Source organism: Lonchura striata, chromosome 20 (genome assembly GCF_050655825.1).
Source record: "Lonchura striata isolate lonStrDom1 chromosome 20, ASM5065582v1, whole genome shotgun sequence".
Lineage (NCBI taxonomy): Eukaryota > Metazoa > Chordata > Aves > Passeriformes > Estrildidae > Lonchura > Lonchura striata.
Window position 1 is genome coordinate 1,814,367 of NC_140722.1, and position 14,363 is coordinate 1,828,729.

Consider the following 14,363-nt stretch of genomic DNA (forward strand, 5'->3'; position numbering starts at 1 on the left):
GGGATGGGGCTGGCACAGGGCTGGGGGGCCGGGACACAGCACCAGGGTTTCCCCGCCAGTAATCTCTGCAGTCTCCAGGGAAGAGCTGCAAAGTGGCATTAATACAGAGGGATGGATTACATGGCAGGCTTGGAGGTACCTTTAGGCACAAATTTCTGCTTTGGCTCGCTCCAGACACCTCACCCCAGCCCTTCTGCAGAGGCAGGGGATGCACCAGTGCTCGGCTCCTCTGCCAAGTGCTGCCCCTGGCACTGGTGGGTCCACTTGGCCAGGGTACTCCAAGCCCTTCCAGCCTGGCCTTGGGCACTGCCAGGGATCCAGGGGCAGCCACAGCTGCTCTGGGCACCTGTGCCAGGGCCTGCCCACCCTGCCAGGGAACAATTCCTAATTCCCAATATCCCAGCCATCCCTGCCCTCTGGCAGTGGGAGCCATTCCCTGTGTCCTGTCCCTCCATCCCTTGTCCCAAGTCACTTTTCAATGCTCTTGGAGCACATCTCCCATGAGGCAGGGCTGAGAGAGCTGGGCTTGGAGAGGAGAAGGCTCCAGGGATACCTCAGAGTGCCCTTGGAACCAGGGGAGCTTTAAGATCCCTTCCAACCCAAAGCACTCTGGAATTCCAGGATCCAGTGCCAGAGGTGGGGGCACTCTGGGAGCAGGACCAGGAGAGAGCAGCTCGGGTGGCACCTGGGGCAGGCCGGGCAGGGCTCGCTCCAGTGAATGAATGAGGCAGCTGATGAATATTCAAGATTGGCAAAGCAGATCGCTTTCAGCTAAATTTGATCACAATACAGGATAAATTAAGCCCTGGGATGAATGCATCTGAAATGAAGATTAAAAGAACTCACTGTACAAAGTCAGGAAAGTAGGTTTAGCCAAAATCTGACAATGTACACAAACAGATAAAAATAAAGTTCCTTTCACTGAGCAAATAATGAGGTCGGGATCAGCCTCTCTCCAAGTTCCTATGGAAACATGGCTTTTTTTCCTTTTAATTTAAAAATAAAGGGGGTGGGGGTAGAATGCCTGGGAAGCAAATGATGCTCAGAAGGTCCACGAATAGAGGGAGGTGCTCAGCACAAGTGAGATGTGGTGAGAAAATAACCTCCCCTCAGGGGAGGGCCAGGGACGGCCAGCGGGGACCCTTGTCCCCCCACCCCAGGGAGCTGCAGGACCAGCACAGCACCAGCCCCAGCACAGGCACAGATGAGGCCCAGCTCAGCTCCAGCTTGCTGAGTTCCTGGATCAGGGCACTGTGCTCTTCTGGCAGCTGGGAGAAGAGCGAAGAGGAGGAGGAAGCTTTTGGGTTTGCCATGGGAGCACAGAACTGGAGAGCTGGCAGGAGGCTGAGGAGAGGAATGGGGGGCTCACATCACATCTGCTCCCAGGTTTGGAAAATTCAGATTATTGTGGGACCCTAAAGCAAAGCCAGGGATGGCACAGCTGGGGAAATGGAGGCAGGGAGGCTGCCACGGAGCTGGGCACCCCCCTCCCAGGCACAGGCAGGGTCTCCATCACCTCTCACTGGTGGTATTGGCATTGGTGTCGCCCCCAAGGGATTTATTCCCTCCCCTCAGGTGTGTGCTGGGCAGGCAGGACAGGAGGCAGCCCCACTGCTGGGCGAGGAGCATCCCTTTGGGGTGGGTCCCCATTGTGCCAGGCCGGGAGCAGGAGGGCAGAGCTCCTGCAGGGGGTACAGGACCTTTCTGAGCCCGCTGTGACCTGCCAGCAGCGGGCACAGGGCACAGGGCAGGGGCTGCTTGTCCCGAACGCCCCCGGCCCAGGCAGTGCCCCCCGCACGGGCTGAGAGCCAGGGAAGGGCTGGCAGCGGCTGGCACCGCCTGTGAGCGGCTCCTGGCAGGTGAGGGAAGCACTGGCACACGCAGGGCGTGGGAGGAAGGCAGTCCCACATGTCTGGGACTGTTGTGGCTGAGCAGGCAGGGGAAGCCGGGGGCGTTCTGAACCCCCCGGCCCAGCCGTGCTTCTGCGGGGGCTCACGGCCACGGGCACCGGGGCTGCCCCTGGGGCTGGCGGCTGCCAGGTCCCACGGAGGGTGGCGGGGGACAGGAGCCCCCCAGGAACCCCCTGTGCCCAACACCACAGCACGGGAGCCCTGTCCAGGCTCGCAGCAGCACTGGGGTGGCTGATGGCTTCCCCTGGCACCTCCAGCCCTTGGCTGAGGAACCTGCTGGGTCCCCAGGGGCACCGTGATTCCCTCCCCGTGTCCCTCTGAGGGGCACTTACTGAACCAGGTCTGCGAGGACATGAAAATCCACAGGTGCTGGAGCCGGGGCACGAGGAGCCCAGGGGACAAGGGGGGCAGCTGGTGGCAGCTGGAACAGGCCAAGGCCAGGATTTCCAAATGCCTGGAACTGAGGGAACTGGGGCATTCCAGCAGGGATGCAGGGGAGGAGATGGCCCTGGCATGGCAGCGGGAGGAGGGCACAGGGACAGGCAGCCGCCACCCCAGCACGGGCAGGGAGGCAGCTGATGGCCACAGCAAGGGGTGCAGAGAGCTGGGGGGGTCACAGCCCTCACCCCTCCTCGGGGCTGCCCTCCTTGGAGCTTCCCTGCTCCCCCTCTCCATCAGCTGCCACCCCAGAGCTCCCCCAGCCCTGGAGCTCTGCTCACCTCAGTGCCAGCCGGAGAGGAGCAGGTCTGCTGGGGCACTGCTGCAGGCTGGGCTGGAGGGGCACAACAAGGTCCTGGTCAGGCCAAGGGCTGTTAGCAGCCTTGCCCAGCTTTGGCCTGGAGGAAACAGGGATTTGAGCTCAGCCAGTGGGGCAAGGACATTGAAGGCAGTGCAGGATGGCTGCCTGCCCTCCACACATCCCCACCCTATGGCAGGACCTCGGGAGCCATGTGCTGCCTTTGTTGGAATCAACTGCTGCACCAGGAATATTTAACTATTTTTTTAGAGCTCAGGCAGGAAAAACCAAATAATGGTGATTTTTACCTTCTGGGGAGCTTTCCACAGGCAAGGAGATGGGGGTCAGAGGGAGTGAAAGGAAGGCACATCTGCAAGAGGCTCTCCTGCTTCGCAGGCTCTCTTCCCTGTTCCTCTGGGTTCTTCAGTGATCCCACTGTGCTCAGAGGGTCTCACCCTATTTCCTGTGCCCTAAAGGGGAACTTGTTTCTGTCCCTGAAATGCCAAAACTCTCTCTGTGCCCCACGTCTGTGCCACAGCTGGGGATTCTGGCCTGATGCCCCAGGAGGGGGAGGACCCCAGAAGTGCCCAGGGAGCCTCAAAGAGGACTGAGGGCCAGGGATGGGCGAGGGGCTGTCAGTGAGTAACGAGTGACACAGACTCCGTGCATTTCAGAAGGCTACTACTAATTTTTTATTAAGAATCCATGTTTTTATACCCTACTTTGCTACAGGTGGACTTGATTGGTCCTTTAATTAAAGCACCATCACCAGTGTCCAATAGTGACATCACCCTTTGGTAAACAAATCTCCATGACACATTCCACATGGGCACAACACCGGGTGCAGCCAGTGAAGGTAAGAATTGTTTCTCATTCTTTTCCCTGATCTCCTCACAGCCTGGGGAGTTGTGCTGCTCTCTGTGGCTAGAGAGCTGCTGCCACGAGGGGCAGCTCCTGGGGTGGAGATGCCAGATGTGCTTGCAGAGATCAGCACCAGCTGATCCACAGTGCCACTGCCACGGAGCGACCTTCCCGTGGCATCCAAAGGGCTGGGTCGCAGCACAGCCCTGCTCCCCTCCAGGGCTGCAAGGGACCCTCTGTGAGAGCCCTGTGTTACAGGGCAGTGTCACCAGTGCCACCTGGGGAGCCCAGGGCACCTGCAGGGCTGCAGTGACACATGGGGCCGAGCTTCTGCAATTAGGGGCACTCATTAGAGGAAGTGCTGCATCAATTATTAATTATCAACCCCCACCTCTGGCACTTGGCAGAACTTCCACTGGAGTTGGCTCCCACCCAGGAACTTCCCTGGAGTCACCCCAGGACATTCCCACAGCCCTCGAGCTCTGGGGGTGTGTGGCAGAGTGGGCACTGGCCTCTCCTTCCCCCTGGGGTCTGGCAGAGCTGTCCAGTCTGAGGGCACTGAACACTTGGGCCATTTGCCACGGCCACCAGGGGCCAGAGAGCTTCTCTTTTCCTGCCCCACTTCCCAGCCTGTGCCAAACCCTGGGGGGAGCCCAGCACGTCCCAGCTCTGGAGGAGATGAGGCCACAGACGCCGTGGGGGACTGTCCCACAGCCCTCCAGAGGGGCCAAAGCAGCAGATCCTTCCAGATCCTCCCAAAGCGAGGAGGCCTTGCAGTGCATGAGGAGGGATCGGGAGGGAGCAGCTGTGCAGCCGCCTTGGCTGAGGCTGCCAGAGCCAAGAGGATCCTGGGCATGGCCTGGGCCAGGCTCCTCGATGGCTAATTGGTATAGACTCCATGTAGTACAGAAGGCTGACTAATAATAACCTTTATTAAGAAAGCCATTGCTTTTATAGACAGTTACCATACAGCTGGACCTAATTGGTTCTCCAATCCAAACACCATCACCATTGGTTAATTAAGAAACCACCCTTTGGTAAACAAATCTCCATAACACATTCCACATGTTCACAACAACAGGTGCAGCCAGTTAAGAATTGTTTCTCACTCTTTTCTTTGATCTTCTCACAGACTTTTCCCAGAAAGGCCTGGGAAAGTTGTCTGTGGCTGCGATCAGAGAGCTGCTGCCACTGTGCTGCTCTGCTCTCCTCCCAGGCTGGAGCTGAGCCCACCCAGCACCCCCATGGCTCCCACTCACCCCTGCAGCCCTGCCCGTGAGCCTGGCTGTGAGCCCCTCCTGCCCGAGGAGCTCTGACAGCAGCCCTGAGCTCAGCTGCTTTACCTGGGGTTGGCAGTTCAGCTTTTGGCTCTTCTGAAATGAAGGCTCAGGGCTGGCAATGCCAGAGGGAGCTGCAAAGCCAGAGGAGGAGTTTGGACAAATCCCTTTCAGCTCTGGAGCTCTCACAGAAGGCAGAACACAGCTCACGCTGGCCTGAGTGACGGGAGCTCCGTTCTGCTGTGAGGTTTGGTCTGTCCTGTTTCATGGAATCGACAGTCAGGGACAGGATGGAGAGGGACCAGGGCCTTCAGCTGTCCACAGGGACAGAATTCCCTCTGCAATGGACTGGCTCCTGTTTTTACAAGTGTTCCTGTGTCCTTTAAACCCTTTACCTTCAATCCCCAACCTCACCGGTACAGGAACAAAATGATTGTCTTGAGCCAGAGATCCCAAGATCACAGATTCATCAGATCATGGAATGGTTTGGGCTGGAAGGGAATATAAACCTCATCCAGTGCCACCACTGCCATGTCAGGGACAGCTCCCACTGTCCCAGGCTGCTCCAAGCCCTGTCCAACCTGGCCTTGGGCACTGCCAGGGATCCAGGGGCAGCCACAGGTGCTCTGGGCACCCTGTGCCAGGGCCTGCCCAACCTCCCAGGGAACAATTCCCAATTCCCAATGTCCCATCCATCCCTGCCCTCTGGCAGTGGGAGCCATTCCCTGTGTCCTGTCCCTCCATCTCTTGTCCCCAGTCCCTCTGCAGCTCTCCTGGAGCCCCTTTGGGCCCTGGCAGGGGCTCTGAGCTCTCCTGGAGCTTCTCCTCTCCAGGTGGGCACCCCCAGCTCTCCCATCCTGGCTCCAGAGCAGAGGGGCTTCAGCCCTGGGCCCATCTCTGTGGCCTCCTCTGGACTCACTCCAAGGCAAAGAGATCTGCAGCAAGCAGCTGCTGCCTCTAATGCCTCCCCAAAATCAGGTAGATGCTGAAGAAAAGAGAGAGGGTTTTGGTTGAGCCTTGGGCAGTGCACTGCAGGTTACCTCCTGCCCTGAACTCCTCCTGCTGGATTCCAGCGTGCTCCTTCCCCAGATCCCAGTCTGGCACAGATTTCTCTTTGTTGTTCCCAAGATATAGATGTTTAAAGAGCTCCACCCAGCCTTACTTAAAAGCCACATGAAATTTTCATGTTGTCAGTCTGCGGGGACGAGTTTAATGCTGTTTAATAAAGGCTGATGGTGCCTGAACTTCACAGCAGAGTTCCTTGGCAGACTCCCTGGTGGAGGCAGCTCTTGTCCCCACTGCCTCTTTCACTTGATCTGTCAGCATGAGGAACAAGACCTGGTGAGCCACGTGGCAGCTGTGCTCCTGAGACAGCAGAGAAAGCCCTGGGCAGTCGTGGGTATTTTGTGCAAAGGAGTCAGCATGGCAAAAAGCTGCGCTCTGGGTTTTACACAGTTGGGGTTTGCTCTGAGCCAAGCTGCTCTGGGTTAGGGAGCCAGGCAAATTCTGTCCCTACATCTCAGAAGGAGTCTGGTGGGGAGAGCCAACAGAACTGGACAGGACACAGCCCAGTGTGGTCCTGCCCAGGTGTGCCAGTGGGAGCCCAACCTGCTGCACCAGTGCAAGTGTGTCAGCTCCTGGCACTGCCCGAGCAGAGCCCCAGCACAGGGAGCCTGCCCCGAGCTGCCTCCAGGCTGCAAACCTCCCCAGGCCAGCCTGGAGCCACTCGGGGCCTCAGGAGCCTCCTGACACCAGCCCCGGATCAGGCTCCAGCCCATCCGTGGGCACACATCCATGGGCACACATCCATGGGTACACATCCGTGGGCACACATCCCATGGGCACACATCTGTGGGCACACATCCATGGGCACACATCCGTGGGCACACATCCATGGGCACACATCCATGGGCACACATCTGTGGGTACACATCTGTGGGTACACATCCGTGGGCACACATCCATGGGCACCGCAGGGCTGCTCCCAGCACACCCAGGGTGGCTCTGGAGCCTGTCCCACCACATCAGACAGGCTGGGCTGGGCTTTCACTGAGGCATGGCAGACTCCCCCTCTGATGGGATCCAAGGGGAAGAACCTCCCTGGGCACCTCATGGTCAGGATCTGAGAGCCACCAGTAAGGTCTGGGCGCCAAAGGGGTCTCGGAGCTCGTCTGTGCAGGAGACTGGAAGCTCCTGGATAACAAAGCCCAGCCAGGGCTCAGACACGGCACCAACCTTCTTATTTCCAAGTTGAGATGGATCAAGCCAGATGGCAGGAGGGTGGGGAAGGGGCAAGGCAATAATTTCCCTTCCCCAGCTGAAATCCCAGCCGAGCTGGGGGACAAACCAGGAGCACTGCTTTACTGCTTTGTGCACTGCCAGGGGACAGAACAGACCCACAGTTATTTAGGGACACATTTTCCCACGGGTTTGTCTCCTAAGAGGAAAGGAAGAAGGCTACAAACAGAATGCCCTGCTGGAGTTACCGGTCTGGAATTCAGAGCTTTGAAAGGTGTCCACAGCAAATGCCTCTGGGCTGCAGGACCAAAGCCATCCTGAGAATGGCACGTAGGCACCTCTTAGACATGGGCAGTCACCCAGGACTGTGCCACCCTCTCCCAGTGCCAGCCAGAGGCAGAGGCAGGGGCTCCTTGCTGAGGAATGATCAAGCAGGGCTCCCCTGGCTCCCCTTGACGGCGCAGGAGGGTGACAGGGACACCCACGTGGTGTCAGAGCACACCTGGCAGGTGCAGGAGGGATCTGCCCACAGCTCTGCAGTGCCACCAGCACTCACAACCTGTGGTGCCCACCTCTGCTTGCTCCTCGGGCTCTGGGATGTGAGGGCAGATGCATCCCTTGGAAATCAGAGCAGAAATCACCCCACCCCTGCTGTGTTCTGTGCCGGAACAGCCCCTTGGGGACTGCCGAGCTCAGCCCTGGGGTAGCACCAGTGTCCCCAGCATGGCTGCGGGTCCCTGTGCTCCCCTGGGTCCTCTCTGGAGCAGGGGCCGGAGCACCAGGCCAGCTCCTGCACTTCTGTTCAGATCTCTGAGCCCTTCAGACACTGCCCAAGAGCAGTGGGAGCCACAGGTGCCCCTGTCCTACATTCAGAGGCCCAGCACCATCTGGTTATTTTGGGCTGAGCACCTGCCTCCTCTCTCCAGCGACAGCAGTGCTCTGCCAGGAGGTTGGCATGGAAGGGCTGCAGGTAGGAGGCTCCATGCCAGCCCCCCAGCAAGGGCTGCCCTTGGCCTCCTGCCCCCTCACCTCTGGCTCAGCCCCCCCTGCTCACTGGGGCACCCCTGAGAACAGGATGGTCCCCAGGGTGGCAGTCTGTCCTCTCCTGGGCACCAGGGGCTGCAGCCAGAGAGCAGATCCTGGCAGGACACAGCAGTCAAGGGAACAGAGCAGTCATCAGCAGCTTGGACAGCCCTGGGCACTGCACACACACAGTGATGGCCAGGACATCAGGATTATCTTTCTCCATTAGCAAAAAGCACTATGGGAGTGCTAGCATCCACCTGGAAAGCCATCAGGGACAGTCAGAAGGACACTTCTCATCAAGAAGGGCCGCTGCTGCTCAACATTTGCTCCTGGGAGGCTTTGCTTTAGACCCCTGGGTCCCCTTGAAATAATAAACCTTTTATATTCCATATCTTTATGCTTGGAAGGAGGGCACAGGACTTGGACACTTCCCCAGGAAGTTCATTTGCACACTTGGCCTTGGCTGGCTCAGGCTGGACCAGGGAGGGTTTAGGTGCTCAGAGCCTGTGGCAGGGCAAGGAGCAGGAAGGTGCAATAAAACGGACTCGGGCCACCCTGATGCAGGTGACAGCACCACTGAGTGCCCCTCTGGCACCGCATTAGCTCCACCAGCCCTTGCTGGGCTCCTGGCATGCCAGTCCCTTCACCAGCTCACACCACAGGAGGAAAACCCGGCAGCACCAGAGGAGCAGCAGGAACATCTCTTGCTCAGTGAAAACAAACTCTCCTCTGAGGCTGGGCCAGGGCTGGGAGCAACCTGGGACAGTGGGAGGTGTCCCTGCCATGGCAGGGTGACCAGGGATGGTCTCCAGGGTCCCTGTGGCCGTGCCCAGCCCGGCACCCCCGGGCAGCGGCTGCAGCGCTGCCGGCTCAGGCTCTGCGCCGCCCGCCCGGGGAGGCGAGGGTGACCTTGTCCTATATTTTAAAGGCCACTTTTCATCTACAATAAGCAGCCAAACGAGGGCAGCAGCAGGGAGGAGAGGATGAGCGATGCAGTGCGGTGCGAGGCTGGGCAGCCCTGCTTCCCCTCCTGCCATGCAGCAGAGCTGCGGGGTGCAGGGACATGCCCGGGGGCTTGGGTGGGGGTCCCTGAGTCGCTCCCACCAGGGGCTGGTGCAGCCCCCCACCCCGGGCACAGCAGCCACAGCCCCTGGTCCAGCCTTGCTCTGGTTTCTCAGACCCCCAGGGAATTCCAAACCCTGCCAGGAATGTGAAGCAGCACCCCAGCACATCCCACAGACATCCTGCACGTCCTGCTTTTCCTCAAGGAAAGGTAAGAATTGTCTGCCCGGGGACCCCAGGTGCACCGTCACACTCCGGACGTGTCTCCCAGCCTGGTTCTAAACCTCAGGACGTCCATGGAGAAGCCCAAGGGTGTGGTGAGGACAGCACGAAGCTGATGGTGACACAGAGACACCCCCACGGGCCCTCCCGTGTCCCTGCCAGCAGCACTGGCCCCAGGGAAGGAGGAATTGTCCTTGTCCCTGCCTGTCCCATCAGCCGGGGGATGAGAGCTCCTCCAGGCATCTTGTGCTGCAGCTGGGAGCTCTCACTCCAGGCTCTGGAAAGCACCTCGGAGATATTCTTCAACATTTTGCTGCTTCAGGGCTTTAATGACAAGTGCACGGCTCGGCTGGCAGGAGCCGGAGCTTCCCTCCTCTCCGGGAGCATTAGCAGAAGAAAGGAAGGCTGCATTAGGGGCTGATGGTCTCCATTCAGTCTCCCATTTTCTGGGAGGAAGGATTGCTCAAGTGCAGCCATTAGGGAGGAACGCAGCTCCTGCCTCCGAGCCCTGAAATTGGATGGTTTGCTCTGGTTAAAACAATTCAAGAATTCCTAGGAGAAAAGGCCGAGGTGTCTGCAGAGGAAAGGATGGGGAAGGTCAGAGCAGGAGTGCCAAGGGGACAGAAGTTCTGCGCCTCTAACGCAGAGGTAGAAGCCTGCTGTGCACACAGGGCGCTGCTACAGCCCAGCCTGGGGCGCTGCTGGATGTGTAGGTGTGCAAGCCCCCGCAGAGCCCCTCTGGGATGGGCTCCTGCCCTCCTGCCCCCAGTGCCTCCCGCTCCCAGCCCCCGAGGGTGCCACAGTGTGCCGCGGTCCCTGCTGGGAGCACCCCGGGCATGGGCGAGATGTTTGGGAATGCTTCCCAAACTCCTGGCTGCTGCTCTCAGCGGGTCAGCCCCTGAGGCTGTGGCTGCTCAGAATTCCAGCCGCCCTGGAGATGCTCTCGGAGAAGTTCTCAGATGTTTTTGCCTCCAACAGTGGCCACAATTTGAAGTAAAAAAGGGAGGGTTTAGACACGTGGGGCTCGGGGTTCTCCCAGGTGGTGAATGACAGGACAAGAGAAACAGCCTCAAGTTGCACCAGGGGAAATCTAGGCTGCAAGTTAGGGAACATTTCTTCCCAGAAAGGGTGCCCAGGCCCTGGCACAGTCTGCCCAGGGCACGGTGGAGTCACCATCCCTGGGGCTGTGGCTGTGGCACCTGGGCACAGGGCTTGGTGGTGCCCTCGGCAGTGCTGGGGAACAGCTGAACTCGAGGACCTTAAAGGCTTTTCCAGCCAAAAGGAAGGGCACTGTGCCCTTGGTGGCACAGCTCGGGGTCAGAGCCGGGCTCCTCCGGGGTAAGCTCAGGGCTGCAGGCCATGCATGGTGCCAAGCCTGGGCATGGGGACACCCAGCCCCGCTGGTGCCAGCGAGCCAGCCTGGACAGGGACTGGGCAGGAACTACAGGGGTGCCCACACCACGCAGGGAAAGAGACACCAGGATTAGCTGGAACCAACAGGGAAAAAAAGAAAACACGGTCCCAAAAGCACTTCTGCGAAAATCACCCCCAGGGGCTGGAGGAAAGGCAGGACAGGGAGTCCAGCGGCTGTGCTGAGCTCCTGCAGCCCTGGGGAGCAGCCAGGGACTGTCCAGAGGTGCCTTCCTCCCTCACCCAGGGTGGCACCACTAATGGTTTTGGTTTTGGGGTTTTTTTGTTAAGGTTGGGATTAAATTGGGAGATGGTATTGTTTTTGGTTTGGATTTAGATGTTTATTAGTTTTTATTTGTATTATAGTTTTATGAGTTATGAGTTTCTTAAGTATTTTATTCTAATAATGTAAAAATGGAGACATATTTTGATAAGGTTTTTTCAGGCTAAATTGTTTAATTAAGAAATTATATTTAAATTATTTTTATTTTTAACTTAATAACTAATTATTTGTTTCCTGTAATGTGGATTTTTTATTTAATTATATAATACTACTTAAACTTATGAAGAAGGTGAAGAAGAAGGTAAAGAAGGATTCATTTTTGTCCTAAAACTTCTATTTTTTTTTCTCTAGATTACTATCTTTTAAAACTTTAAGTTTTCTATTATGTGATATTATACTTTAAATTTAAAAAATTAATTAAAAAAATGCCCCAGTGATGCTTGGAAGGAAATGAGGGGAGGAAACGGGGAGGAAAGGAGCCCTGCAGCAGCCCCAGGGGGAGTCCTGGTGCTCATAGTCTGTGCCAGAGGTTGGGCTCGGTTGGGTGAGTTCTGCACACTGTGCTCTCACATCCCCCAGCCCTGCTGCTCCTGCCAGCCAGCAGCGCCGGGCACGGCGGCACCGCAGCAGCAGGAACCTGCTGGCACAGCCTGGGCTGCACTGGAGGGCTTCATTCTGCTGAGAACACAAAGCTCCAAGCAAGCAGCACAGCCCAAGCCCTCCTGCCAGGGGAGAGCAGAGTCCGACAGGAGGGACAAGCAGCACTGTCACCTCCCTGCACGTGTGACAGAGGAGCCGAAGGGAGGGGCTCTCTGCCGTGGAACACAGAATGCTTTGGGTTGGAAGAGACCCCAAAGACGAGCTCATTCCACCCCCTGCCATGGCAGGACACCTTCCACCATCCCAGGTCACTCCCAGCCCTGTTCAGCCTGGCCTTGGGCACTGCCAGGGATTCAGGGGCAGCCCCAGCTGCTCTGGGCACCTGTGCCAGGGCCTCAGCACCCTCCCAGGGAACAATTCCTAATTCCCAATATGCCATTTATCCCTGCCCTTGGCAGAGGGAAGCCGTTCCCTGGAGCTGAATGCAGTGCTCCAGGGATGGATCAATCCCATCACAGCCAGATCCACTCTTCCCTCTCCTTCCCACATCTCCCTGTCTGTTTTTTTTCTCACGGGAGGCTCTGCTCCTTGAATGCTGCTGCTGTCTCTGTCACTGCTGGTCAGAGCCCAGATCACATCCTGCTCTCATTGCCCAGCTCCTCATTTCCTGGTACACGCTGTCCCTGTCGGGAGCGAGCTGCGAGCTCCTGTCGCCACCAGCAAAGCAGCATTCCTGTGTTCCTGTCTGCCAGCTGCCCGTGCTCCCAGCCCTGCTCTGCACACGGGGATGGCCTGGGGCTCCCCGGGGCTCCCCCTGCCCAGCCACACGCGGGCACTTCCCTGGGCAGGGCTCTGGGCACTGCTGCTCTGCTGCACAGCTGGCTCAGGGCACGCCCGGGGCCAGGGCTGCGCTGCCCAGCAGCAGGAGCAGCAAAGGGACTTCTGCTCCTTCCCCTCCCGGCATCACTGGGACTGTGTGTCCCTGAGGGGTACCTGGGAGGGGCCACTGAACTGTTTAGGCTGGAAATGCCCTCCAGGATCATGGAATCCAACGTTCTGCCAGCACTGCCAGTGCCACAACTAAGCCATGTCCCCAGGTGCCACAGGCACATTTCTTCAACACTTCCAGGGATGTTGACTCCACCACCGCCCTGGGCAGCTGTGCCAGTGCCTGAGCACCTTTTCCACAGAGAAACTTTCCCTGATGTCCAATCTAAAGCTCCCCTGGGGTAACTCAAGGCTGCCAGAACCAGGACACGTTACACAGGGAGCAAAGTGCCCTTGGAATGCCCCAGTGCCCCCCTGGAGCCAGCTGGCCACCCTGCAGCTGGGCCATGTGCCACATCAGGGCTCTGGAGCTCCTTCCTCTCCTGGCCTGGGGTGAGATGGAGGCAGAGACAGAAAGGACTGCACGGCTGGGGAGCTGCAGGGTGCCAGTTCTGAGCAGGGACAGACCGGGACAGGAGCCTCAGCCTGGCCTCAACCACTCCCCCCAAATTCCCAGGGCACTGCCAGGTGCCACACTTGGAGCACAAGCCCTTTAGCCAAGGAACAGTTCCCAACCTGAGCATCCAAACAGGGAAGAGAAGAGCCTTGTGTGGGACAGAGGCATCCAGAAGAACTTGCTCAGTCGCCAGGGGCTGTCCAGTCTGGCTCATTCCAGACTGTCCTCCTGCTCCTGCAGCTGGCTGAGCACAGAGCAGGGTGACAAGGACTCACCAGGGCCATCTCCAGAGCCACAGACCCCCCCGCACAAGAACAAAGCAGGTGTTGCACTCTCTCCAGCCAGCCACATCTGGGGGTTTCCTCAGGCACGGATGTTTGCCCAATGCTCTTTGCAGCTTTCTCTCCCACAGCTCAGGTCTGGGAGCTGCTTCCCAGGCAAACCTGGGGCTGCTGGAGGGAGGCTCCGAGGCCAACAGGTGCTCCCCAGCAGCTCCACGGAAGCTGTCCCGGGTCCCAGCTCTCCTCCACTCCTCCCTGGTTTCTCAGTTTCAGCAGTGCCTGTGGGACCTGAGACAGAGGCACATCCCCTCCATCCCCCCACAGCCCCTGCAGAGCAGCAGCAGGGACACCAGCACACACGGGTCCCCAGGGGGACACAGCCAGACAGACTGACAGCGCCAAGGGCACTGTCCAGGCCAGACAGACTGACAGCGCCGAGGGCACTGTCCATGCCAGACAGACTGACAGCACCGAGGGCACTGTCCAGTCCAGACAGACTGACAGCACCGAGGGCACTGTCCAGGCCAGTTGGGTGACCTGACCAGGTGTGGTCACAGAGAGGTCCTGGAGGGCCACAGTCCCCCAGAGCTGGGATGCCGAGGTGCCCTGCAGGTTCCACAGGTGCCCAGCTGTCCCCACAGGTGCCTGGCTGTCCCCACAGGTGCCCGGCTGTCCCCGCAGGTGCCCGGCTGTCCCAGCAGCCCAGCCCAGGGGCACAGGGCAGAGCCCTGGCGCTGGCTGTGCTGCCCCCCAGCCCTGCCCACGGTCCCCGGGAAGGAAAGGAAGGGAGGAATGAGTCAGTGCTCCAAGGCCACTCATGCATGGTGTGGGTGGAGCAGAGCTGCAATTCCTTCCCCAGGAGATTACACTCCTTGCAAAGGCCTCCTTATTTATTTCTCCGTTTGGAACACGGCGATTACTGACTCCCCGACTCCCCGGCACCCGGGGCTGCCACTCGTGGGCAGGGGACACTCACACCCTCCAGCGTGCCCGGCTGGCAGCACAGCACAGCC

At 58.7% G+C, this 14,363-nt stretch overlaps 1 long non-coding RNA gene across 1 annotated transcript; it reads left to right on the top strand.

Annotated features, from left to right (window-relative positions):
- The first annotated feature begins 252 nt into the window (after nt 1-252).
- On the top strand, nt 253-13,780 carry LOC116184360 (uncharacterized). Its single transcript, XR_014949614.1, has 3 exons — nt 253-1,386; nt 3,379-3,502; nt 9,227-13,780. It is a non-coding gene; the product is annotated as an uncharacterized LOC116184360 (long non-coding RNA).
- Nucleotides 13,781-14,363: the final 583 nt, after the last annotated feature.